The 24,713-nt window shown below is 45.2% G+C and overlaps 15 non-coding genes and 2 pseudogenes across 15 annotated transcripts; all 17 read right to left on the reverse strand.

Annotated features, from left to right (window-relative positions):
- Positions 1 to 3,573: 3,573 nt before the first annotated feature.
- On the reverse strand, positions 3,574 to 3,692 carry LOC143505017 (U5 spliceosomal RNA). The gene has a single exon (XR_013127720.1). It is a non-coding gene; the product is annotated as a U5 spliceosomal RNA (small nuclear RNA).
- A 647-nt stretch (positions 3,693 to 4,339) lies between these two features.
- LOC143505011 (U2 spliceosomal RNA) lies at positions 4,340 to 4,517 on the reverse strand (annotated as a pseudogene).
- A 6,234-nt stretch (positions 4,518 to 10,751) lies between these two features.
- LOC143505018 (U5 spliceosomal RNA) lies at positions 10,752 to 10,870 on the reverse strand. Its single transcript, XR_013127721.1, has one exon. It is a non-coding gene; the product is annotated as a U5 spliceosomal RNA (small nuclear RNA).
- Positions 10,871 to 11,526: 656 nt separating this feature from the next.
- LOC143504970 (U2 spliceosomal RNA) lies at positions 11,527 to 11,717 on the reverse strand. Its single transcript, XR_013127679.1, has one exon. It is a non-coding gene; the product is annotated as a U2 spliceosomal RNA (small nuclear RNA).
- A 150-nt stretch (positions 11,718 to 11,867) lies between these two features.
- Positions 11,868 to 11,986, reverse strand: LOC143505019 (U5 spliceosomal RNA). Its single transcript, XR_013127722.1, has one exon. It is a non-coding gene; the product is annotated as a U5 spliceosomal RNA (small nuclear RNA).
- Positions 11,987 to 12,633: 647 nt separating this feature from the next.
- Positions 12,634 to 12,824, reverse strand: LOC143504997 (U2 spliceosomal RNA). Its single transcript, XR_013127705.1, has one exon. It is a non-coding gene; the product is annotated as a U2 spliceosomal RNA (small nuclear RNA).
- Positions 12,825 to 12,974: 150 nt separating this feature from the next.
- LOC143505022 (U5 spliceosomal RNA) lies at positions 12,975 to 13,093 on the reverse strand. Its single transcript, XR_013127724.1, has one exon. It is a non-coding gene; the product is annotated as a U5 spliceosomal RNA (small nuclear RNA).
- A 644-nt stretch (positions 13,094 to 13,737) lies between these two features.
- On the reverse strand, positions 13,738 to 13,917 carry LOC143505015 (U2 spliceosomal RNA; annotated as a pseudogene).
- A 5,913-nt stretch (positions 13,918 to 19,830) lies between these two features.
- LOC143504985 (U5 spliceosomal RNA) lies at positions 19,831 to 19,943 on the reverse strand. The gene has a single exon (XR_013127694.1). It is a non-coding gene; the product is annotated as a U5 spliceosomal RNA (small nuclear RNA).
- A 654-nt stretch (positions 19,944 to 20,597) lies between these two features.
- Positions 20,598 to 20,788, reverse strand: LOC143505009 (U2 spliceosomal RNA). Its single transcript, XR_013127716.1, has one exon. It is a non-coding gene; the product is annotated as a U2 spliceosomal RNA (small nuclear RNA).
- Positions 20,789 to 20,937: 149 nt separating this feature from the next.
- LOC143504982 (U5 spliceosomal RNA) lies at positions 20,938 to 21,056 on the reverse strand. Its single transcript, XR_013127691.1, has one exon. It is a non-coding gene; the product is annotated as a U5 spliceosomal RNA (small nuclear RNA).
- A 663-nt stretch (positions 21,057 to 21,719) lies between these two features.
- On the reverse strand, positions 21,720 to 21,913 carry LOC143505008 (U2 spliceosomal RNA). Its single transcript, XR_013127715.1, has one exon. It is a non-coding gene; the product is annotated as a U2 spliceosomal RNA (small nuclear RNA).
- Positions 21,914 to 22,067: 154 nt separating this feature from the next.
- On the reverse strand, positions 22,068 to 22,186 carry LOC143505023 (U5 spliceosomal RNA). The gene has a single exon (XR_013127725.1). It is a non-coding gene; the product is annotated as a U5 spliceosomal RNA (small nuclear RNA).
- Positions 22,187 to 22,842: 656 nt separating this feature from the next.
- LOC143505021 (U2 spliceosomal RNA) lies at positions 22,843 to 23,033 on the reverse strand. Its single transcript, XR_013127723.1, has one exon. It is a non-coding gene; the product is annotated as a U2 spliceosomal RNA (small nuclear RNA).
- Positions 23,034 to 23,183: 150 nt separating this feature from the next.
- Positions 23,184 to 23,302, reverse strand: LOC143505024 (U5 spliceosomal RNA). The gene has a single exon (XR_013127726.1). It is a non-coding gene; the product is annotated as a U5 spliceosomal RNA (small nuclear RNA).
- A 642-nt stretch (positions 23,303 to 23,944) lies between these two features.
- Positions 23,945 to 24,135, reverse strand: LOC143505032 (U2 spliceosomal RNA). Its single transcript, XR_013127734.1, has one exon. It is a non-coding gene; the product is annotated as a U2 spliceosomal RNA (small nuclear RNA).
- A 150-nt stretch (positions 24,136 to 24,285) lies between these two features.
- LOC143505025 (U5 spliceosomal RNA) lies at positions 24,286 to 24,404 on the reverse strand. The gene has a single exon (XR_013127727.1). It is a non-coding gene; the product is annotated as a U5 spliceosomal RNA (small nuclear RNA).
- Positions 24,405 to 24,713: the final 309 nt, after the last annotated feature.

Consider the following 24,713-nt stretch of genomic DNA (forward strand, 5'->3'; position numbering starts at 1 on the left):
CAATCTAATGTTTCTGTCTCTCGCTAGACAGATGGTGTCTCGAATCAGTACAAGGCTGTCCGTTATCCTCCGTCCTGGTATCGCGCAGGCTTGGTCTGGGTGTATCACCTGGTCTAAAACCCCCGCCATTCTTGTTGCTAGAAGCCTACTAAAAATTTTTACATCACAGTTCAAAAGAGTGATAGGCCTCCAGTTTTTTAAATCAGCTCTATCATCTTTCTTAAAAAGTAGAGTCACCAACCCCACTCTGAAACTCTCAGGCAACGTATCCTGTCTATCTATTTCATTAAAAATGTTCAACAGATCTGGCATTAAAAGGTCTCTAAAAGCATGATAAAATTCTATTGGCAGTCCATCTGCCCCCGGCGTCTTTCCTCTTTTAAAATTTTTCATACTTGCCTCTACTTCTTTTACTGTAAAATCTTCTTCTAATCCATCACTTTTTACAATCCTATGTTGTATTAACCCCAGCACTTCCTCCATTACCTGTTCTTCTATTTCTGCCTTCTGATACAATTTCTCATAAAAATCCTCAACTATCCCCATTATATCCCTCCCCTCTACTGCCATCTCTCCATCCCTTCTTTTCAATTCCGTTATTCCCCTCCCCCTATCCATGATTTTCTTAAAAAAGAAACGAGTACACTTTTCACCTTCCTCCACTTCTTGCTCTTTACCCCGTAATATTACCCCTTTACTCTGTTCATTTGCCACCCTTGTCATTTCCTGTTTTACCCCATCTATATCTTCATAAAAATCATACCCCTCCTGAGTTAATTTATAATACCTCTGGAGCCTCTTCTGTAAACCTATCATTTGTCTCCTTACCTTCATTTTCTCTTGTTTCCCCACCCACTGAAAAAAGGCTTTCGTTCTAGTTTTCACCATCTCCCACCAATCTAGTCTCGTCTCATAAAAATCTTGTAATGATTGCCATTGCATATATTCTTCTCTATATTTTTTCCTTACCTCCTCTTTTTCCAATAATACACAATTCAGTTTCCACACTCCCTTACCTGTACTCACCTTTACGGGGGCCGAAACGGCACAGGTTAATAGAACATGGTCAGAGAAGAAGACCGGCATCAAGTCTGCTTCTTCCACTTGCCAGTCTCTCACGAAGAGGTAGTCGATCCTGGAAGCCCTAGCTCCATCTTTTCTACACCACGTGTAGCCCTCTTCTCCAGGCCGCACCGCCTTGTACCCATCTACTAGTTTAAAATCCTTTTGAATACTTTGCAATAGCCATGATGTTTTATCTAATTTAAAATCATCACCAACCTTTTTTCTATCTGCCTTTGTTAAAACACAATTAAAATCACCCCCCAGTATAGTCGGCATTCTCCCCAACAAATGCGGCCGTAGCTCTTCAAACAGCTCATGTCTTTCATTTTTATCTGCATGCCCATAAACATTTATAATCTTAAAAACCTGGCCTAACAAATCTACAACCACCATTAATGCCCTCCCATCTCTAATCACTTCACTAGACTTCACAACAATATTTGGATTTTTTATTAACACCGCTACCCCATCTGCTTTATTTACATTAGACCCACTCCATAGCGTTGGCCCTTTCCCCCATCTCTCATCCCATTTACTATATGACTTTAGGAAAGGCAGTACACATTCCTGAAGTAAAATTATATCTATGTCTAAAGTGGCCAAAAACTTTAAAACACTCTCCGCTCGCACCAACCCTTTTATACTCCTCACATTTATAGTACCAATGTTTAAAACCATAATGATAAAAAGGATAAAAGATCTCCCCATATTAAAATAACACTAAAAATACATCATTTGCACTATTTTATCTTATACATTATCCAATCTCTATAGACACCGGTTCTTCCTTTATAGTTTTATCTAACACACCTTTTTCCTTAGGAGTAGACCGTAGCTGTATCTCCAAAAAAGATACTCCCTCTGATGACCCTGAGTGCCACCCCCCTTCTGGCTCTCCTGAGTTCTGTTTGTTACCTTGTACTCTTGCTTTTGTCCTCTTTTCCCTTTGTTCTAGAGGGGACTCCGCCCCTCTTTTTGGTGCTTGTGCACAAGGCCCAGCTTCCCCAGTATCACACACTTCCTCTTTGTCAGATATAGTTCCCAAGTCTGGTAATGTTCCCTCCCCCCCATCATTTATGTTTGCATTATTTTTCATTATTTCATTAATTATTTCATTTATCATTTCATTTTCACTTTCCTCCACTCCTCCACTCTGCAACTCCATGTCTTCCTCCCCTCCACCATTTTCTCCTTCTCCCTCATTTTCATTTTCAAAATGGCCGCCCGAATTTCCCGCCGAAACTCCCGGCTCCGCCCCTCCTCTTTGTTCTCTTTGTTCTTCTTCCCCACCCTGCCTCCTTGCTGTCCCCGCCATTTTGCGTGCTTTTAAAATGTTTGCAAAAGACCGCGGGCAATCCTTGAAGAGATGACTCTGCTCTCCGCACAGATTACACCGCCGGCCATTTTTGCACTGTTCAAACGTATGCCCCACCTCCCTACATTTCCCACATACAATGTTTGGACATGCAACTGCAAAATGTCCTACCTGCCCACACTTCCTACAAATCTTGGGCATGCCTTGATAAAAAACATGCCCTCTATTTTCCCCCAGCACTATAGTCTGGGGTAGATGTAACAACCCAGCATACCCCTTCGGGTCAGTCCTTTGCTGTATAGGAATGCGCCAAGTGCAGTTCCAAATCCCATCCTCATCTAAAACCTTCATTGGTAACCCTACAACCGTGCAATACCTCCCCAACCATGCACTAATGTCTTCCCCACACACCATTTCGTTAAACATCCTTACAATTGCTACCTTTCGTGTAGTGTCCGCTAATCTTTCCATATCAAACATCTTAATTTTGTACTCCTCTTTCTCATACCTTCTCCAAAATTCTCTCAAAGTTTCCTCAGATTTAAAACTGACATCAAAACCTGCATGTTTCGGCAGTCCAAATACACAGTTCAACTCTTCTGGCCTAAAACCCAAAATCCGTTGTAACACTTTCCTGGAAAAATCCAACCTAGACATATATAACAACTTACCATCCTCCCCTAATTTGAACAAAAAGCGTGCACTGTGGTGCCTCCTCACGCCAGCACGAGCTGCAGACATGATGGAGGCACCACACTCCCAAGAAAACCCAGTAAAAAACCTAACTCTATCCTCACCAATTCACAGAAAAAACCCCTTACCTTTTTTCACCAAACAAGAGACCACACCCCCCTGTCCACCTACAAGGAAAAAGCATACACAAATAAGTTAACACACAACCTCCAATACTTCTTTCACTTAAATTGCACCAAACCACAGAATTTTCCTCTCAAAATGTTACGACTAAGCCACTGAACTGGGCGTTCGTCATCCACACTCCAAGAGTTGATCGCTTGATCTTAGCCAAAAGGCCGAGAAGCGATAACCTGAAATGGGCGCTGGACCGGGCACCGGCCTCGCAGGCAGGGAGGCCTCCTCCGTGGCATACCCGCCCTTCCCCCCTCTTCCAGACACCCAGCGAGCCACTCCCACCCCGCCCTAAGTTTATACTTTCTCGTTATACGGATTGTTGCGGCCCCGCCCGGAGGCAGAGCGCTCCAAAAAATCACTTTGACTCTTTGACGTTCCCCTCCACGGAAATCTTTAGTAAAAGGCGAAAGATTTGTGCGTGAATGAAGAGAAACCCGAGCTATAGCCGTGTACGCTCAGGCGTCCCGCCACGCCAACAAAGAGCCTAGCTCGTTTGTTCGCGGTAACAAGGGAGGAGCCTGCGAGGCTGTGGCTTGCTTGTTGCAAACAACAGGGCTGGCAGGCAATGAGAGAGAGAGAGAGAGAGAGAGAGAGAGAGAGAGAGAGAGAGAGAGAGAGAAACAGGAACAATTTCAAAAAAAAAAAAAAAAAAAAAAAAAAAGAACAAAAACGGAGGGAAAACTGCAAACAGCCGAAAGGGGAGTGGCCTCCGCTCTCACTGCATTTGTGACCAGCTGACAATTGCAGGCAGACAGACAGAGACCACTCACCCCTTCATTCTTGCCTATTTAAGGAGTGGAGTGAGCTGCTTTGTTTTATTTATTCATTTTGGCTGCTCCCTCACATGGACAGACAGACAGACAGACAGACAGACAGACAGACAAATCAATAAATATATATACATATATATATATATATATATATATATATATATATATATATATATATATACACACACACACACACACACACACACACACACACACACACACACACACACCAAATAAATAAATACATTCATTCATTCATTAAAATAAAACAGGCTGATTATACCAAACAGCAACAAACTCTTTTTTTCACACAAGCTTAGGAAGGTGCACCGTTCCTGGAGGTACTGCAATACCAGGTCGATGCGTGGGGCGAACGGGGCAAGCCCCTGTTTCGCCTCCCTGTTCTAAAAATCCATTTAATATGAAGTCCTCGTATAGAGGACGTATCAGATATTAAACTGATAAGAACAGATTTTTTTTTTTTTTATTAAAATTATTGTGTCATACACCATATATATCACACATCATACAATTGAATATATATATACAATGTATATTATAAAAGGTCCATGGCCATTTATATTTTCCTTTTTTCAAATAAAAGTTTTGTCTCTGGTGAGTGTGTCCGTGTCATTTGTTTCCATACTCAGCATGATTGTCCACAATAAAAGAGCAAAATACGACTCAGTCTTCCTTCCTGGTTTCCACAGGTCTGCTCCATGGAAGGCCTCAGCCATTCTCCTTCTCACCACCTGAGGGCGCCTTTGCACAGTGTACACAATAAGCACAAACATTCCACTCCAAAAAATAAACTTTGCCTGCACACCAAGGACTATAGGGGTCTTTTCCCACATGCTGCTGCATCCCATCACAGACCAGTGTGTTGATTTCCATGGATAAGAAACTAAAAACAAGTACAATGGATAAATAAGTATATAAAGCAAGGTTACACTTTTCCTTCTGTTATTCACTTTAAAATGGAAGTTGCTCTCCCCAACATGCAAACCACTTTTGCCCCCTAAAATTTTCCTTCCCACCTCTTTACAACCCGTCCTAGTCTCTGTCTGTGTACCGGCATTCCTGTACCACCCCCAGCTCGCCTTTGTCTGGTTGTCACACCACTCTGAAAGAAAGACACATATTACCTGTCCCTCTGGTACCCAGAGGAGATCCTCTAAAACCTTGGCTCCACTGCTCCCCAGACTTCGGGGGGGTTTGTGTGCAGTCAGGTGCCGCCGCCGCCCAAGATCTTCCCTAGCCTGTGGCCCCGGCACCCCCATCCGACTGTCGCAGTGCGATGTACACATACAGCCTTTTGTGCACCAGCTCTTGTCGGCCCTGTATGGTCATCTCCACGCGCTTCCCCACGAGCAGGTTTCTGGAGGTCCATACGGCGTCTTTTATACTGTTTAAGGTGGGCCAGAGCCTCTTAAAAACAGCTGGTGTGACATGTGGGCCCCAGCCCACCCCGTTAACCGCTTTTCGGTAACACAGTTCTTGGACCTCCCCTGCTCGTAGATACGGGCACCATAGGGTGCCGGTTACTGACCACAGATCCTGGGCGGCGTCGCACTCCCAGAGCACGTGCCTCACAGTTTCGGGCGCGCCACACCCTGGCTGCGGGCATATGGGGTTTTTTGCCATGCCCCGGGAGTGCATAACGGCCCTGGCCGGGAGGATCTCGTGGGCCGCCATCCAGGACAGGTCTTTATGTCCGTTTGTGAGAGTCGGGTGGGCAGCGTTGTTCCATACCTGCCGGGATTCTTTCTCCCCCAGACCACGGACCAGGCACACTGGTTGTTGCTCCTGTACATACAAAATCATTTGTTTATGGTTTACAAGTGTGTTTAGAATGGCATCTTCCAAATTAAAATGTTTTAAAAACTTGGGAATAAAATTGTAACCTTCTGGCATCTCAAAGGCCACTGGTAACCTTAGGTCTATTTTAATCACCTTCAAACGTCTTAAGTATGACCCCATTAAAAATCTGACCATACACCCTGTCTTTGTCATTTTTTTGTCTGTGCCATATTTAATGTGTGTAGCCACGAAGAGGCTGCCCAAGAAGAGGTGGAGGTCAGGAACGCCTTTTCCTCCTTTTCCCGGTGGCCTCTTCAGCACCTCCCGTCGCACTCTCTCCCATCTGGTCCCCCAGAAGAAGTAAAAAAGGACTCTGTCAATCTCCAGCAGCACGGACCTCGGTGGCATAAAAACTGTAGAGACCAATAAAAACAGAGGTAAAATTATAGCCTTCATTATTAAAACTTTGCCTTCCAATGTCAACGTCCTCGTCTTCCAATATCCTATTTTTTGCCTTGCTTTGTTTAAGATTTCCTTCCAGTTTCCATTCCCTTTCCCTGTTACATCAAAACGCACTCCTAAAACCTTAATATCTGTTTCTTTTAAAACCAACTCCATTCCCCTTAATTTCTCTGTGCCCCATGGTCCAAATAATTTCGCTGTTGATTTTTCTTTGTTTAGTTTGGCTCCTGCTGCTTGCCCGTATCGTTCGGTGAGAGCGAAAGTTCTTCCTACTGCCTCTCTGTCTGTGCATATGACGTTTACATCATCCATATACAACACACATCTTACTTCCTGTCCTCCACTCCCAGGTATTTTAATTCCCTGTATTCCTACATCCCTTCTCAAGGCCTGTGCGAGTGCCTCTATGCCCACCACATATAAGAGCGGAGATAGCGGACATCCCTGACGGACACCGCGACGTACATCAATCGCTCTTGTTGTAAACCCGTTTACCATCACTTTACTTGTAATATCTCTGTACAATAACCCCACCCAAGCTAAAAACCGCCCAGGAAAGCCCACTTTTCGCAATACCTCAAAGAGGTATTGATGCGAGATACGGTCGAATGCTTTTTCAAAGTCTAAATTTAGCAAAATCATCCGAATATCTCTGCTTCTCGCGTAGCTGATGGTGTCTCTAATCAGAATGAGGCTGTCCGCTATCTTCCGCCCTGGCACCGCACAGGCTTGGTCCGGGTGTATTATTTCTTTTAAAACCTTGGACATACGTACCGATAAAAGCTTGCTAAATATTTTAAGGTCACAATTCAATAGGGTAATCGGCCTCCAGTTTTTCAGCTCCGTTCTATCCTGTTTTTTAAAAATCAAAGTAACTAAACCTTCTCTAAAACTCCTCGGCATTTTTTCTAAAAGCTCAAATTCATTAAAAACCATTAATAAGTCCCGTACTAAAATGTCCCAGAAGCATTTATAAAATTCTATAGGCAACCCGTCTGGACCGGGTGCCTTCCCATTTTTAAAACCCTTTAAGCAGTTCTCTAATTCTATTCTATTCAAATCCTTCGTTAAGATGTCCGTCTCACTTACCTTTTCTTGTAATAGCTCTAATGTTTCCTTTAAAGCTTGTTTATCAATTCTTGCCTCCTTATAAAGGTCAGAATAAAAGCTCTCTACCACCCTTAAAATGTCCTCTTTCCCCTCCACTATTCTTCCTTCTTTATCTTTTAATTTCGTTATACCTCCCCCTTTATCTATAATTTTTTTGAAGAAAAACCTCGTACAACGTTCCCCTTCCTCCACTTCCCTCTCCTTCGCTCTTAAAATCACCCCCTTGCTTTGTTCTGTAGCCACTGCTATCATTTCTTTTTTAACCTCTCGGATCTCATCATGGCAATCATACCCCTCCTTTACCCAATTAAAATATCTCTGAAGTCTTTTCTGTAATCCTTTTATCTTATTTCTTTCCCTTTTCTTTTTCCTCCTCCCCACCTCCTGGAAAAAAACCCGTGTCTTATCTTTTACCATTTCCCACCACTCTGCTTTATTATTAAAACAGTCCTGTAGGGTCCGCCAGCCTCTGTACTCCTCTCTGTACATTTCCTTTACCTCTTCATCCTCCATTAGTGCCACGTTTAGTTTCCATCGGCTCTTCCCTACTAGTGGTTCTGCAGGTAATGTTAAAACACATAGCAGCTTAACATGATCAGAGAAAAAAGTTGGGATTAAAACAGCATCTTCAATCTTGCACTCTCTTAACCACATAAAATCAATACGTGAGGCCTTCGAGCCATCTGCACTAAACCATGTATAACCATCTTCACCACTATGTATTTCTCTGTACCCATCACTTAGTTTAAAATCAGTCACTAGGGCCTGTAACCTCCGTGATGTCTTATCCAATTTAAAATCCATATCCGCTCCCCTTCTATCCTTTTTTGTTAAAATACAATTAAAATCTCCCCCTAAAATTAATGGCTGTCTCCCTAAAAGATGCAATTGCAATTCTTCTAGAAGTTTAAAACGGTCATTTTTTTCTGCATAGCCATATACATTTATCACCTTAAACTCTACCCCCATAAAATCCAAAATTGCCAAAATCGCCCTCCCGTCTCGAATCACCCTTTTCTCTTTAAAGCGTATATTAGGGTTTAAAATCAAAATCGCCACTCCATCTGCCTTATTATAATTGGAGCCACTCCAAAACGATGGCTTACTCCCCCACTTCTCTTCCCAAGCATTATATGAGTTTAAAAAGGGCAGTGCACATTCTTGCAGCAGGATTACATCTTCCTCCCCTGTTGCTAAAAAGCTTAAAATGTTCTCTGCCCTTACCTGTGACCGCACACTTCTAACATTTATGGTAGAAATTTTAATAGCCATTAAAATGTGTAAAATAATTAAAACTAATATTTCCATATTAAAGTTTAAAAGAGGCACCTTGAGCTATAAATAAAATGAGACAAAATTAAGAAATCCTTTAATACCTGTAGTTTTATGGCCAAACCTGTCTATATACATCACCTCAAGCCGAGTCCTTCCTCAATTACCATTGACACTGCTTCTTCTTTAATCTGCTTTCCTGTTTTCCTTGGTCTCTCTCTCTTCTGCCCTCTTTGTTCTCGTTGTTCTTTCTGTTGTTCTTCGGGCTGTTCAACCTCCCTCTGTGGCGTTGATGACCTAATTTGAATATTTAAAAAGGATATTTTGTTTGGCGACGCCAAGGGCCAATCTCTAGAGAGATCTAGGGAATCCAAAGATTCTTCCTCGGCCCGCGTCTTCTTCTCCCTGGGATCTGCCAAAGGGGATTCCGCCATTCGTTTCGCCACCTGCGCACAGGGTAAAACATCCTCCTCCACTTCCTCCCCCTGTATTTCAACATTTTCTGCTGCTCTTGCCCCCATTTCCTCATTACTTACCATGTCTCCACCCTGACTCTGGTCTTCATTTCCCATTATTACATCTTCTCTCACTAATTCCTCAGAATTCCCCCCCTGACTTACCTCATTTTCTTCATCTGGCCTATTTTCTTTACTCCCCACCACTACTTCCTCCCTCACCAGCTCCCCAGAATTCTCTGCTTCATTTCCCTGTGCCCTGTTATTTGCCTCTTCCCCCATAGTGGGAGTGGCCTGTGGTCTGTTTCCCGCCGAATCTTCTGGCTCCGCCCTTCTTCTCCCTTCCCTATTCCCACCCATGCTGGCTCCCTTGTCGGCAGCCATATTGGCAGCCATATTGGCAGCCATTTTGGCTGCCTTCACTTTGTTTGCAAATGAATCAGGACAGTCTCTAAAAAGGTGGTTTTCCGCCCCGCAAAGGTTGCACTTCCTCCCATTTGGGCACTTGTCAAAGGTATGCCCAATTTCCCTACACTTTCCACAGAATATTTTAGAACATGCCTCTGCTAGATGGCCCAAGTCTCCACACTTCCTACACACCTTAGGCATCCCCCGATAAAAAATGTACCCTCTATTCTCTCCTAGTACGATCGTCTGTGGTAAATGCTTTAGACCCATGTGTCCGTGTGCGTCCTCCCATTGCTGTATGGAGATGCGCCAGGAACACGTCCAGATGCCGTCTTCATCCACCACTTTCACCGGCTTTCCTGTTACTGTACAGAATCTTTTTAACCATGCCACAATATCTTCTGGGCTCACCATTTCGTTAAACATCCTCACTATTACATCTTTTTTTGTATAATCAGTCAATTTCTCAGCTTTAAAAAGTTCAAAGTGTTCTTTTAGCTCTTTCAATCTCTCCCAGTATGTACCCAACAGAGCAGCTGTGCTAAAGCTGACATCAAAGCCTTTATTTTGGGGAAGTGCTATTATGCAATTTAATTCAATGGGACTAACACCCAAAATGCCTTGAAGGTATTTCCTAGAGAAGTCTAGTCTAGATGGTGCGGTTATCCCATCACTCCTGGGTAAAAAGGAGAAGCGCACACTGTGGTGCCTCCTCATGCCGGCACGAGCCGCCGACATGTTGGAGGCACCACACTTTAAATTTTACCTAAAAACAGTCAGTAAGATAGTCCAATAAATAGCTAAAATACTATGTAAAAAAATAATAACATAGATCAAACCAGGACTAAAAGCAAACTTTAAGAACAATTTCAAGATAACTCCTACAATAAAAGAGTTTCCTAAACAAAGTTCTAAAATTCACTTACCTTGTGTTTGATCTCTTTTCAGTAGATACACGAGCTGTGCAAAGAAGAAATTTCCCTCTCAGGATCTTCAGCCGCCGAAGCGCCGTCCGTCCCAAGAGTCGATCCCAGTCTCCGCCTTTTGATCTTAGCCAAAAGGCCGAGAAGCGATAACCTGAAATGGGCGCTGGACCGGGCACCGGCCTCGCAGGCAGGGAGGCCTCCTCCGTGGCATACCCGCCCTTCCCCCCTCTTCCAGACACCCAGCGAGCCACTCCCACCCCGCCCTAAGTTTATACTTTCTCGTTATACGGATTGTTGCGGCCCCGCCCGGAGGCAGAGCGCTCCAAAAAATCACTTTGACTCTTTGACGTTCCCCTCCACGGAAATCTTTAGTAAAAGGCGAAAGATTTGTGCGTGAATGAAGAGAAACCCGAGCTATAGCCGTGTACGCTCAGGCGTCCCGCCACGCCAACAAAGAGCCTAGCTCGTTTGTTCGCGGTAACAAGGGAGGAGCCTGCGAGGCTGTGGCTTGCTTGTTGCAAACAACAGGGCTGGCAGGCAATGAGAGAGAGAGAGAGAGAGAGAGAGAGAGAGAGAGAGAGAGAGAGAGAGAAAACAGGAACAATTTCAAAAAAAAAAAAAAAAAAAAAAAAAAAGAACAAAAACGGAGGGAAAACTGCAAACAGCCGAAAGGGGAGTGGCCTCCGCTCTCACTGCATTTGTGACCAGCTGACAATTGCAGGCAGACAGACAGAGACCACTCACCCCTTCATTCTTGCCTATTTAAGGAGTGGAGTGAGCTGCTTTGTTTTATTTATTCATTTTGGCTGCTCCCTCACATGGACAGACAGACAGACAGACAGACAGACAGACAGACAAATCAATAAATATATATACATATATATATATATATATATATATATATATATATATATATATATATATATATACACACACACACACACACACACACACACACACACACACACACACACACACACACACCAAATAAATAAATACATTCATTCATTCATTAAAATAAAACAGGCTGATTATACCAAACAGCAACAAACTCTTTTTTTCACACAAGCTTAGGAAGGTGCACCGTTCCTGGAGGTACTGCAATACCAGGTCGATGCGTGGGGCGAACGGGGCAAGCCCCTGTTTCGCCTCCCTGTTCTAAAAATCCATTTAATATGAAGTCCTCGTATAGAGGACGTATCAGATATTAAACTGATAAGAACAGATACTACACTTGATCTTAGCCAAAAGGCCGAGAAGCGATAACCTGAAATGGGCGCTGGACCGGGCACCGGCCTCGCAGGCAGGGAGGCCTCCTCCGTGGCATACCCGCCCTTCCCCCCTCTTCCAGACACCCAGCGAGCCACTCCCACCCCGCCCTAAGTTTATACTTTCTCGTTATACGGATTGTTGCGGCCCCGCCCGGAGGCAGAGCGCTCCAAAAAATCACTTTGACTCTTTGACGTTCCCCTCCACGGAAATCTTTAGTAAAAGGCGAAAGATTTGTGCGTGAATGAAGAGAAACCCGAGCTATAGCCGTGTACGCTCAGGCGTCCCGCCACGCCAACAAAGAGCCTAGCTCGTTTGTTCGCGGTAACAAGGGAGGAGCCTGCGAGGCTGTGGCTTGCTTGTTGCAAACAACAGGGCTGGCAGGCAATGAGAGAGAGAGAGAGAGAGAGAGAGAGAGAGAGAGAGAGAGAGAGAGAGAAAACAGGAACAATTTCAAAAAAAAAAAAAAAAAAAAAAAAAAGAACAAAAACGGAGGGAAAACTGCAAACAGCCGAAAGGGGAGTGGCCTCCGCTCTCACTGCATTTGTGACCAGCTGACAATTGCAGGCAGACAGACAGAGACCACTCACCCCTTCATTCTTGCCTATTTAAGGAGTGGAGTGAGCTGCTTTGTTTTATTTATTCATTTTGGCTGCTCCCTCACATGGACAGACAGACAGACAGACAGACAGACAGACAGACAAATCAATAAATATATATACATATATATATATATATATATATATATATATATATATATATATATATATATACACACACACACACACACACACACACACACACACACACACACACACACACCAAATAAATAAATACATTCATTCATTCATTAAAATAAAACAGGCTGATTATACCAAACAGCAACAAACTCTTTTTTTCACACAAGCTTAGGAAGGTGCACCGTTCCTGGAGGTACTGCAATACCAGGTCGATGCGTGGGGCGAACGGGGCAAGCCCCTGTTTCGCCTCCCTGTTCTAAAAATCCATTTAATATGAAGTCCTCGTATAGAGGACGTATCAGATATTAAACTGATAAGAACAGATACTACACTTGATCTTAGCCAAAAGGCCGAGAAGCGATAACCTGAAATGGGCGCTGGACCGGGCACCGGCCTCGCAGGCAGGGAGGCCTCCTCCGTGGCATACCCGCCCTTCCCCCCTCTTCCAGACACCCAGCGAGCCACTCCCACCCCGCCCTAAGTTTATACTTTCTCGTTATACGGATTGTTGCGGCCCCGCCCGGAGGCAGAGCGCTCCAAAAAATCACTTTGACTCTTTGACGTTCCCCTCCACGGAAATCTTTAGTAAAAGGCGAAAGATTTGTGCGTGAATGAAGAGAAACCCGAGCTATAGCCGTGTACGCTCAGGCGTCCCGCCACGCCAACAAAGAGCCTAGCTCGTTTGTTCGCGGTAACAAGGGAGGAGCCTGCGAGGCTGTGGCTTGCTTGTTGCAAACAACAGGGCTGGCAGGCAATGAGAGAGAGAGAGAGAGAGAGAGAGAGAGAGAGAGAGAGAGAGAGAAAACAGGAACAATTTCAAAAAAAAAAAAAAAAAAAAAAAAAAAGAACAAAAACGGAGGGAAAACTGCAAACAGCCGAAAGGGGAGTGGCCTCCGCTCTCACTGCATTTGTGACCAGCTGACAATTGCAGGCAGACAGACAGAGACCACTCACCCCTTCATTCTTGCCTATTTAAGGAGTGGAGTGAGCTGCTTTGTTTTATTTATTCATTTTGGCTGCTCCCTCACATGGACAGACAGACAGACAGACAGACAGACAGACAGACAAATCAATAAATATATATACATATATATATATATATATATATATATATATATATATATATATATATATACACACACACACACACACACACACACACACACACACACACACACACACACACCAAATAAATAAATACATTCATTCATTCATTAAAATAAAACAGGCTGATTATACCAAACAGCAACAAACTCTTTTTTTCACACAAGCTTAGGAAGGTGCACCGTTCCTGGAGGTACTGCAATACCAGGTCGATGCGTGGGGCGAACGGGGCAAGCCCCTGTTTCGCCTCCCTGTTCTAAAAATCCATTTAATATGAAGTCCTCGTATAGAGGACGTATCAGATATTAAACTGATAAGAACAGATTTTTTTTTTTTTTTTTGACAATGTTTATTGAGTCTTTACATCAATAAATACAACGTCACTTTTATGTTAAAAAAGCAGCATACACATTAGATAAAAGGATGGTTAAAAGGCACAATAGTCATGCATTTTTAAAACCATTTTTGCAATCTTTTTCTCTTTTAAAAGCCACATCCTTGCATCTGTTAAAATAGTACATAAAAGGTTTTGTTACAAAAGCATTTTAAAATGCCCTTAAAACTCCAAAACAGTTTAATATCATAAAACCTTTTCAACGTCAAATTCACTACTTTGTGTATTGTCCTTTTCAGATATATTGCAAACCCTGCTCCCCCCCGTCCAAAACCACAAGGAGAGAGGAAGGCAGAGATGAACCCAGCCGGGAGGCGAGGCGTGTGCATCCGCAGCTCCTCCCGCCCTCCGTCGAGGCCCCCTCCTGTGCGTCTCCAGAGGAAGTCCTCCCCCGTGCCCGCTGTCTCCTTTCAGGCATCCGTGTCCCCTCAGGAAACGTCGGCGGGAGCCCCGGTCGGTGGTGGCAGGGACCTCCCTGCGTGTGACCTCGGCCCCCTCCTCCAAATGGCGACGCCCGGCGCCACCTGCAGCGTTGTAGTTACCATCCTTATCATAGCGTGGAGGGGCACCGTGACGCGCTTCCCCACCAGCAGGTTGCGGGAGGTCCACAGTGCGGCCGTCACGCTTGTAAGGGTGAGCCAGAGTGCCTTGAATTCTTTGGATGGTAACTTTTCTACACCCTGGCCCACCCCGTTCACCGCTAACCGGTAACTTTGCGGGTGGACCTCCCCTGCTGGCAGGCTTGGGCATTCCAGGGGGCCGATCGCGGCCCACAGGTCCCTGGCCACGCTGCACTCCCAAAGGACGTGCCGCACGGTCTCAGGCTGGCCGCAGCCTGGCCGTGGGCACACTGCCGTTGCCCCCATGCCCCGGGAGTGCATCACCGCCCGGACCGGGAGGACTTCATGGGCCACCATCCAGGTAAGGTCCTTCTGTTTGTTCCGGAGGGCCGGGTGGGCCGCGTTTGCCCACACTCTCCGAGCCTCCGCCGTCGTCATCCCCACCACTCTGCTCACCTCCTCGCGGTCCTGAACAAGGGAGACCAGAGTTTTGGCATTAGTGATGTCTTGGGTTGTGCATTTTTCCAATTCATACTTTTTTAAAAATTTCTTAATAAAAAGGTATTCGTGTGGCAATTTAAAAGATACTGGTGTTCTCAAATCTGGTTTTAAAATGCCTATTGTTTGCAGATAGGACCCCATCCAGAACCGGGCCATAATGGCCGTCTTGGTCCTGAATGGGGATGTCGCATATGCTATGTGTGCTGCTGTGAACTTGCTGCCTAAAAACAGGTGGGGGTCTGGGAGCCCCTTCCCTCCATTTTCAGGTCTCTTCTTAACTGTCTCTCTTCTCAGGCGCTCCCACTTGGACCCCCACAAGAAGTAGAAGATCGCTCGATCCAAACCTAAAAGAAAACTCCTTGGGGGACTAAAAACAGAGCACAGTAATAAAAGCAAAGGTAAGATCACCGCTTTTATCACTAAAATTTTTCCTTCCAGGGTCAGTTGTCGTAATCCCCATAGTCCAAGTCTCTGTCTAACTTTCCCTAATGTCTCTGTCCAATTTCCACTCCCACCCCCTGTCTTGTCAAATTTTAGTCCTAAAATCTTGATGTTTGTCTCTTTAAAATTTACCCCTAAAACCGTCCGTACGTCAGTCCATGGCCCGAAGAGCTGTGCCTCTGTCTTGTTGCGGTTTAGTTTGGCCCCGGAGGCCCCCCCAAACCACTCTGTCACCTCCAGGGCTCTCTGGGCTGACACCATGTCTGTACATAAGACCGTCACGTCGTCCATGTATAGGGAACATGTCACCGTCAGTCCCCCTGGCAGAGTCAGTCCATTGATCCATTGGTCCCTTCTCAAGATTTGCGCCAGTGGTTCCATACATGTGACGAACAGGAGCGGGGATAAGGGACAACCCTGCCGTACTCCTGAGCGAATAGTAATCGCCTTGGAGAGGTGCCCATTTACCATAATTCTACTATTGATGTCGCTGTACAACAGGCCCACCCATGCTATAAACCTCCCCGGGAACCCCATCTTTTGCAGTACCTGAAACAGGTACTGGTGTGAGACCCGATCAAAAGCTTTTTCGAAATCTAAATTTAGTGCTAATAACCGAATGTTTCTGTCTCTCACATAACAGATGGAGTCACGGATCAGGATCAAGTTGTCCGTGATCCGCCGCCCTGGCACCGCACAAACTTGATCCGGGTGGATCACGTCTTCTAAAACCATTGACATTCGTCTTGCTAAAAGTCTGCTAAAAACCTTGCAGTCGACGTTTAAAAGTGTAATGGGTCTCCAATTTCTAATGTCTGATTTGTCCCCCTTTTTGTATAATAACGTCACTATCCCTTTCTTAAAACTGTCCGGTAAAACGTCAGTGGTCTGAAATTCTGTAAACACACATAAAAGATCCCCTACTAAAATGTCCCAAAAGGTTCTATAAAACTCCACGGGGAGCCCATCCTCTCCCGGGGATTTGCCTGTTTTAAAACCTTTTAAAACCTTCTGTAGTTCGTCTTTTGTAAAATCTGTAATTAAAAGTTCATTGTCTTTTATTGTGTTTTCCAGGAACTGTATCACTTCGTTCATTGTAGCTGTGTGTATCTGTTTTTCCCCATATAATTCCTCATAAAATTTTTCCACCACCCCCATGATCCCTTGGTTTGTGTTTATTGTTTGGCTCTCTTCTTTTAATTCGGTAATCCCTCCCCCCCGTGCCATTGTTTTCTTAAAAAAGTATCGTGTACATTTTTCTCCTTCTTCTATTTCCTGCTCTTTACACATCATAATATGTGCTTTACTTTTCTCCTCCATTAAAAGCCTCATTTCTTCTCTTACTTGCTTTATCTCATCTTTAAAATCATGACCATGGTTTTCCAAATTAAAATACCTCTGCAACCGTTTTTGCAGCCCCAACATGCGTCTTTCCTGTTTTTTCTTTTTAAAACTTCCCACCCTTCTAAAAAAAGTCTTGGTCCTCCCCTTAACCATCTCCCACCACTGTGCTCGTGTGCTGTACAAGTCTTGGAGGGACTGCCAAAGCTTGTACTGCTCCCTGTAGTCTTCCCTTACGTCCTCTTCCAACAACAGGGAGCAGTTCAGCTTCCACAGCCCTCCCCCTGCCGTCACATTTGTGGGAAAGGATAGGGTGCAAGATAGCATGGCGTGATCTGAAAAAAAGGTAGGAGTTAATCTAGCATCCAATGGCGGGCAGTCACGAGTAAAGATGTAGTCTATGCGGGAGGCTCGGGACCCATCACCACTTGACCAGGTGAAGCCCTCCTCCCGTGGATGCATGGTCCGGTAACAGTCGACTAATTTAAAATCCACTTTCAGGTTTGTCAACCTCCCAGACGTTTTATCTAATTTAAAACCATCTCCCACATTTTTTCTGTCTTTCCCAGTTAAAACACAGTTAAAATCCCCGCCCACTATCAATGGATCCCTCCCCAGCATGTGGGGCTGCAAATCCCCAAACAGTTCATACCTTTCTTCTTTTTCATTAAAACCATACACATTTAAAACCTTAAAATCCCTCCCTAAAAAATGCAAATTGGCTAAAAGGGCCCGCCCATCCCTCACCACGGTGCAGCCCTTCACCACAATCCTAGGATTCTTAATTAAAATTGCAACACCATCAGCCTTGTTGTAGTGCGATCCACTCCAGAGGGAGGGACCTGCAGCCCAACGCTGCTCCCACTCTCTGTAAGATCTCCGAAATGGGATCGCACATTCTTGTATTAAAACCACATCTGCATTTACTGTTTCTAAAAATGACAGAATACTCTGTGCTCTTAGGGGTGCCTTCACACTTCTCACATTTATGGTGACGATTGTGAGAGACATGAGCACGTTTAAAAGAAAGAAAAAACCCAACATCGTGGTCATACAGGGATAATACCTTTTAAAACAATAAAATCCATAAAAACCTAGTCGTCTTCCTCAATTCCTAAAACCACCTCCATTTTCTTCCTGCTGGGGTGGAAAAAATCCAGTACTGGGGTGTACTCTACCTCTGTTCGGGTGGGGGTGGAGGTTCTCTCTCTCCCCGGTAGATGTAGGAAGGAGACCTCGTTTGGTGAGCCACCCGGCCAACAAGGGTCTGACCTCTCTGATGGAGGGGTGTCCTCGTCTGCTGCAGCTCTCTGCTTTTTCTCCGTCTCGTCTGTCAAAGGAGACTCCGCCGGCCTTTTTCCCACCTGGGCACTCGGGAGCCAGGTGTCTAGCTCCCCCTCTGAGCCTTGTGTGCTCATTTCTCCTGTTGTTGGGGGTGAATAGAAAAAGTTGTCCCCCCCCCCAATTCCCTCTTCCATACTTATTTCACATTGTTCAGATTGTGGGCTTACCTCTGGGTCCTTCTCTGGTTCTTTCTGTTTGTCAGCCATTTTCTTTTTTGCCTTGCTGTTTTCCGCCATTTTGTCCTTTTTTGCCCCACTACTTGGCCCCGCCCCTTTTTCCTGTTCCCCTCCCCCTCCCTCCTGTCTATGCATGGCCGGCCCCTCTCTTACCTGGTCCAATTTTTTCTGAGCCTGGGGAGGGGGTGGGGTTTTCCCTGCTGGTTCCGCCCTTGGCTCCTCCCCTTCCTGCTTCTTCTTCTCCTCAGCCATCTTGTCTCCTTGTGTACCATGCTGGGCGGCCATCTTGGTTGTTTTAAGCTTGTTAGCAAACGATTGTGGGCAGTCTCTAAAGAGATGGTTATCGGCTCCACACAAATTACATTTTCTGCCATTGGGACATGCCTCAAATGTGTGCCCGGTTTCTCTGCATTTGCCACAGAAAACTTTGGAGCATGCCTCCGCTAAGTGCCCCATCTCCCCGCACCTCCTACAAACCTTGGGCATTCCCTGATAAAAAATATAACCCCTGTTTTCCCCCAATACAATTGTTTGTGGCACTGCTTTTAACCCCATGTATCCATTGACATCTTCCCATTGCTGTATAGGAACCCGCCAAGAACACGTCCATATACCGTCCTCGTCCACCATTTTTACTGCATTCCCTGTTACAGTGCAATATCTGCCAAGCCAAGCACAAATATCCTCTGGGCTCACTGTCTCATTAAACATTCTTACCGTCGCCGTCTTTCTTGTATAGTCCGTCAATTTTTCTATTTTAAACAGTTCAAAGTGTTCCTTTACCTCTTGCAACCTCATCCAATACGTATTCAGAAAAGCCGCTGTGCAAAAACTTACATCAAAACCTTTATTTTGTGGGAGTGTTATGATACAATTTAGCTCTATTGGGCTAGCCCCAAGAATTCCCTGCACATATTTTCTAGAAAAGTCGAGTCTAGAGGGTATAGTTAGTCCGTCAGTCCTTGGTAAAAAGGAGAAGCGCACACTGTGGTGCCTCCTAGTGCCGGCACGGGCAGCCGACATGTTGGAGGCACCACCCCTAAAATTCACTACTAAAAAGTCCAATAAATAGTCAAATAAATAGTCAAATAAATAGCTAAAAACCAGTCTAAAAGTTGTAAAAATAGTTCAAAACAAGTCTAAGATCACAGTTTAAGAACAAATTTTAGTTAAACCTTGTAAAAAAGGAATTCCTAAAACAGTTCTAAAAACTCACTTACCTTGTTCTTGAACTTTAAAGATTTCCACACTGACCGTGTAGAGAAGTTTTCCTTTGTAGCTTTCAGCAAAGCCTACAGCTCCAAAGGTCGATCCCCGTCTCGTCCTCTTGATCTTAGCCAAAAGGCCGAGAAGCGATAACCTGAAATGGGCGCTGGACCGGGCACCGGCCTCGCAGGCAGGGAGGCCTCCTCCGTGGCATACCCGCCCTTCCCCCCTCTTCCAGACACCCAGCGAGCCACTCCCACCCCGCCCTAAGTTTATACTTTCTCGTTATACGGATTGTTGCGGCCCCGCCCGGAGGCAGAGCGCTCCAAAAAATCACTTTGACTCTTTGACGTTCCCCTCCACGGAAATCTTTAGTAAAAGGCGAAAGATTTGTGCGTGGCTATAGCCGTGTACGCTCAGGCGTCCCGCCACGCCAACAAAGAGCCTAGCTCGTTTTGTTCGCGGTAACAAGGGAGGAGCCTGCGAGGCTGTGGCTTGCTTGTTGCAAACAACAGGGCTGGCAGGCAATGAGAGAGAGAGAGAGAGAGAGAGAGAAGAGAGAGAGAGAGAGGAGAGAGAGAAAACAGGAACAATTTCAAAAAAAAAAAAAAAAAAAAAAAAAAAGAACAAAAACGGAGGGGGAAAACTGCAAACAGCCGAAAGGGGAGTGGCCTCCGCTCTCACTGCATTTGTGACCAGCTGACAATTGCAGGCAGACAGACAGAGACCACTCACCCCTTCATTCTTGCCTATTTAAGGAGTGGAGTGAGCTGCTTTGTTTTATTTATTCATTTTGGCTGCTCCCTCACATGGACAGACAGACAGACAGACAGACAGACAGACAGACAAATCAATAAATATATATACATATATATATATATATATATATATATATATATATATATATATATATATATATATACACACACACACACACACACACACACACACACACACACACACACACACACACACACACCAAATAAATAAATACATTCATTCATTCATTAAAATAAAACAGGCTGATTATACCAAACAGCAACAAACTCTTTTTTTCACACAAGCTTAGGAAGGTGCACCGTTCCTGGAGGTACTGCAATACCAGGTCGATGCGTGGGGCGAACGGGGCAAGCCCCTGTTTCGCCTCCCTGTTCTAAAAATCCATTTAATATGAAGTCCTCGTATAGAGGACGTATCAGATATTAAACTGATAAGAACAGATACTACACTTGATCTTAGCCAAAAGGCCGAGAAGCGATAACCTGAAATGGGCGCTGGACCGGGCACCGGCCTCGCAGGCAGGGAGGCCTCTCCGTGGCATACCCGCCCTTCCCCCCTCTTCCAGACACCCAGCGAGCCACTCCCACCCCGCCCTAAGTTTATACTTTCTCGTTATACGGATTGTTGCGGCCCCGCCCGGAGGCAGAGCGCTCCAAAAAATCACTTTGACTCTTTGACGTTCCCCCTCCACGGAAATCTTTAGTAAAAGGCGAAAGATTTGTGCGTGAATGAAGAGAAACCCGAGCTATAGCCGTGTACGCTCAGGCGTCCCGCCACGCCAACAAAGAGCCTAGCTCGTTTGTTCGCGGGTAACAAGGGAGGAGCCTGCGAGGCTGTGGCTTGCTTGTTGCAAACAACAGGGCTGGCAGGCAATGAGAGAGAGAGAGAGAGAGAGAGAGAGAGAGGAGAGAGAGAGAGAGAGAGAGAGAAAACAGGGAACAATTTCAAAAAAAAAAAAAAAAAAAAAAAAAAAAGAACAAAAACGGAGGGAAAACTGCAAACAGCCGAAAGGGGAGTGGCCTCCGCTCTCACTGCATTTGTGACCAGCTGACAATTGCAGGCAGACAGACAGAGACCACTCACCCCTTCATTCTTGCCTATTTAAGGAGTGGAGTGAGCTGCTTTGTTTTATTTATTCATTTTGGCTGCTCCCTCACATGGACAGACAGACAGACAGACAGACAGACAGACAGACAAATCAATAAATATATATACATATATATATATATATATATATATATATATATATATATATATATATATATACACACACACACACACACACACACACACACACACACACACACACACACACACACACCAAATAAATAAATACATTCATTCATTCATTAAAATAAAACAGGCTGATTATACCAAACAGCAACAAACTCTTTTTTTCACACAAGCTTAGGAAGGTGCACCGTTCCTGGAGGGTACTGCAATACCAGGTCGATGCGTGGGGCGAACGGGGCAAGCCCCCTGTTTCGCCTCCCTGTTCTAAAAATCCATTTAATATGAAGTCCTCGTATAGAGGACGTATCAGATATTAAAACTGATAAGAACAGATACTACACTTGATCTTAGCCAAAAGGCCGAGAAGCGGATAACCTGAAATGGGCGCTGGACCGGGGCACCGGCCTCGCAGGCAGGGAGGCCTCCTCCGTGGCATACCCGCCCTTCCCCCCTCTTCCAGACACCCAGCGAGCCACTCCCACCCCGCCCTAAGTTTATACTTTTCTCGTTATACGGATTTGTTGCGGCCCCGCCCGGAGGCAGAGCGCTCCAAAAAATCACTTTGACTCTTTGACGTTCCCCTCCACGGAAATCTTTAGTAAAAGGCGAAAGATTTGTGCGTGAATGAAGAGAAACCCGAGCTATAGCCGTGTACGCTCAGGCGTCCCGCCACGCCAACAAAGAGCCTAGCTCGTTTGTTCGCGGTAACAAGGGAGGAGCCTGCGAGGCTGTGGCTTGCTTGTTGCAAACAACAGGGCTGGCAGGCAATGAGAGAGAGAGAGAGAGAGAGAGAGAGAGAGAGAGAGAGAGAGAGAGAGAAAACAGGAACAATTTCAAAAAAAAAAAAAAAAAAAAAAAAAAAGAACAAAAACGGAGGGAAAACTGCAAACAGCCGAAAGGGGAGTGGCCTCCGCTCTCACTGCATTTGTGACCAGCTGACAATTGCAGGCAGACAGACAGAGACCACTCACCCCTTCATTCTTGCCTATTTAAGGAGTGGAGTGAGCTGCTTTGTTTTATTTATTCATTTTGGCTGCTCCCTCACATGGACAGACAGACAGACAGACAGACAGACAGACAGACAAATCAATAAATATATATACATATATATATATATATATATATATATATATATATATATATATATATATATATACACACACACACACACACACACACACACACACACACACACACACACACACACACACCAAATAAATAAATACATTCATTCATTCATTAAAATAAAACAGGCTGATTATACCAAACAGCAACAAACTCTTTTTTTCACACAAGCTTAGGAAGGTGCACCGTTCCTGGAGGTACTGCAATACCAGGTCGATGCGTGGGGCGAACGGGGCAAGCCCCTGTTTCGCCTCCCTGTTCTAAAAATCCATTTAATATGAAGTCCTCGTATAGAGGACGTATCAGATATTAAACTGATAAGAACAGATACTACACTTGATCTTAGCCAAAAGGCCGAGAAGCGATAACCTGAAATGGGCGCTGGACCGGGCACCGGCCTCGCAGGCAGGGAGGCCTCCTCCGTGGCATACCCGCCCTTCCCCCCTCTTCCAGACACCCAGCGAGCCACTCCCACCCCGCCCTAAGTTTATACTTTCTCGTTATACGGATTGTTGCGGCCCCGCCCGGAGGCAGAGCGCTCCAAAAAATCACTTTGACTCTTTGACGTTCCCCTCCACGGAAATCTTTAGTAAAAGGCGAAAGATTTGTGCGTGAATGAAGAGAAACCCGAGCTATAGCCGTGTACGCTCAGGCGTCCCGCCACGCCAACAAAGAGCCTAGCTCGTTTGTTCGCGGTAACAAGGGAGGAGCCTGCGAGGCTGTGGCTTGCTTGTTGCAAACAACAGGGCTGGCAGGCAATGAGAGAGAGAGAGAGAGAGAGAGAGAGAGAGAGAGAGAGAGAGAGAAAACAGGAACAATTTCAAAAAAAAAAAAAAAAAAAAAAAAAAAGAACAAAAACGGAGGGAAAACTGCAAACAGCCGAAAGGGGAGTGGCCTCCGCTCTCACTGCATTTGTGACCAGCTGACAATTGCAGGCAGACAGACAGAGACCACTCACCCCTTCATTCTTGCCTATTTAAGGAGTGGAGTGAGCTGCTTTGTTTTATTTATTCATTTTGGCTGCTCCCTCACATGGACAGACAGACAGACAGACAGACAGACAGACAGACAAATCAATAAATATATATACATATATATATATATATATATATATATATATATATATATATATATATACACACACACACACACACACACACACACACACACACACACACACACACACACCAAATAAATAAATACATTCATTCATTCATTAAAATAAAACAGGCTGATTATACCAAACAGCAACAAACTCTTTTTTTCACACAAGCTTAGGAAGGTGCACCGTTCCTGGAGGTACTGCAATACCAGGTCGATGCGTGGGGCGAACGGGGCAAGCCCCTGTTTCGCCTCCCTGTTCTAAAAATCCATTTAATATGAAGTCCTCGTATAGAGGACGTATCAGATATTAAACTGATAAGAACAGATACTACACTTGATCTTAGCCAAAAGGCCGAGAAGCGATAACCTGAAATGGGCGCTGGACCGGGCACCGGCCTCGCAGGCAGGGAGGCCTCCTCCGTGGCATACCCGCCCTTCCCCCCTCTTCCAGACACCCAGCGAGCCACTCCCACCCCGCCCTAAGTTTATACTTTCTCGTTATACGGATTGTTGCGGCCCCGCCCGGAGGCAGAGCGCTCCAAAAAATCACTTTGACTCTTTGACGTTCCCCTCCACGGAAATCTTTAGTAAAAGGCGAAAGATTTGTGCGTGAATGAAGAGAAACCCGAGCTATAGCCGTGTACGCTCAGGCGTCCCGCCACGCCAACAAAGAGCCTAGCTCGTTTGTTCGCGGTAACAAGGGAGGAGCCTGCGAGGCTGTGGCTTGCTTGTTGCAAACAACAGGGCTGGCAGGCAATGAGAGAGAGAGAGAGAGAGAGAGAGAGAGAGAGAGAGAGAGAGAGAAAACAGGAACAATTTCAAAAAAAAAAAAAAAAAAAAAAAAAAAGAACAAAAACGGAGGGAAAACTGCAAACAGCCGAAAGGGGAGTGGCCTCCGCTCTCACTGCATTTGTGACCAGCTGACAATTGCAGGCAGACAGA

Source organism: Brachyhypopomus gauderio, unplaced genomic scaffold, assembly GCF_052324685.1.
Source record: "Brachyhypopomus gauderio isolate BG-103 unplaced genomic scaffold, BGAUD_0.2 sc357, whole genome shotgun sequence".
In the NCBI taxonomy this organism is placed as follows: Eukaryota; Metazoa; Chordata; class Actinopteri; order Gymnotiformes; family Hypopomidae; genus Brachyhypopomus; species Brachyhypopomus gauderio.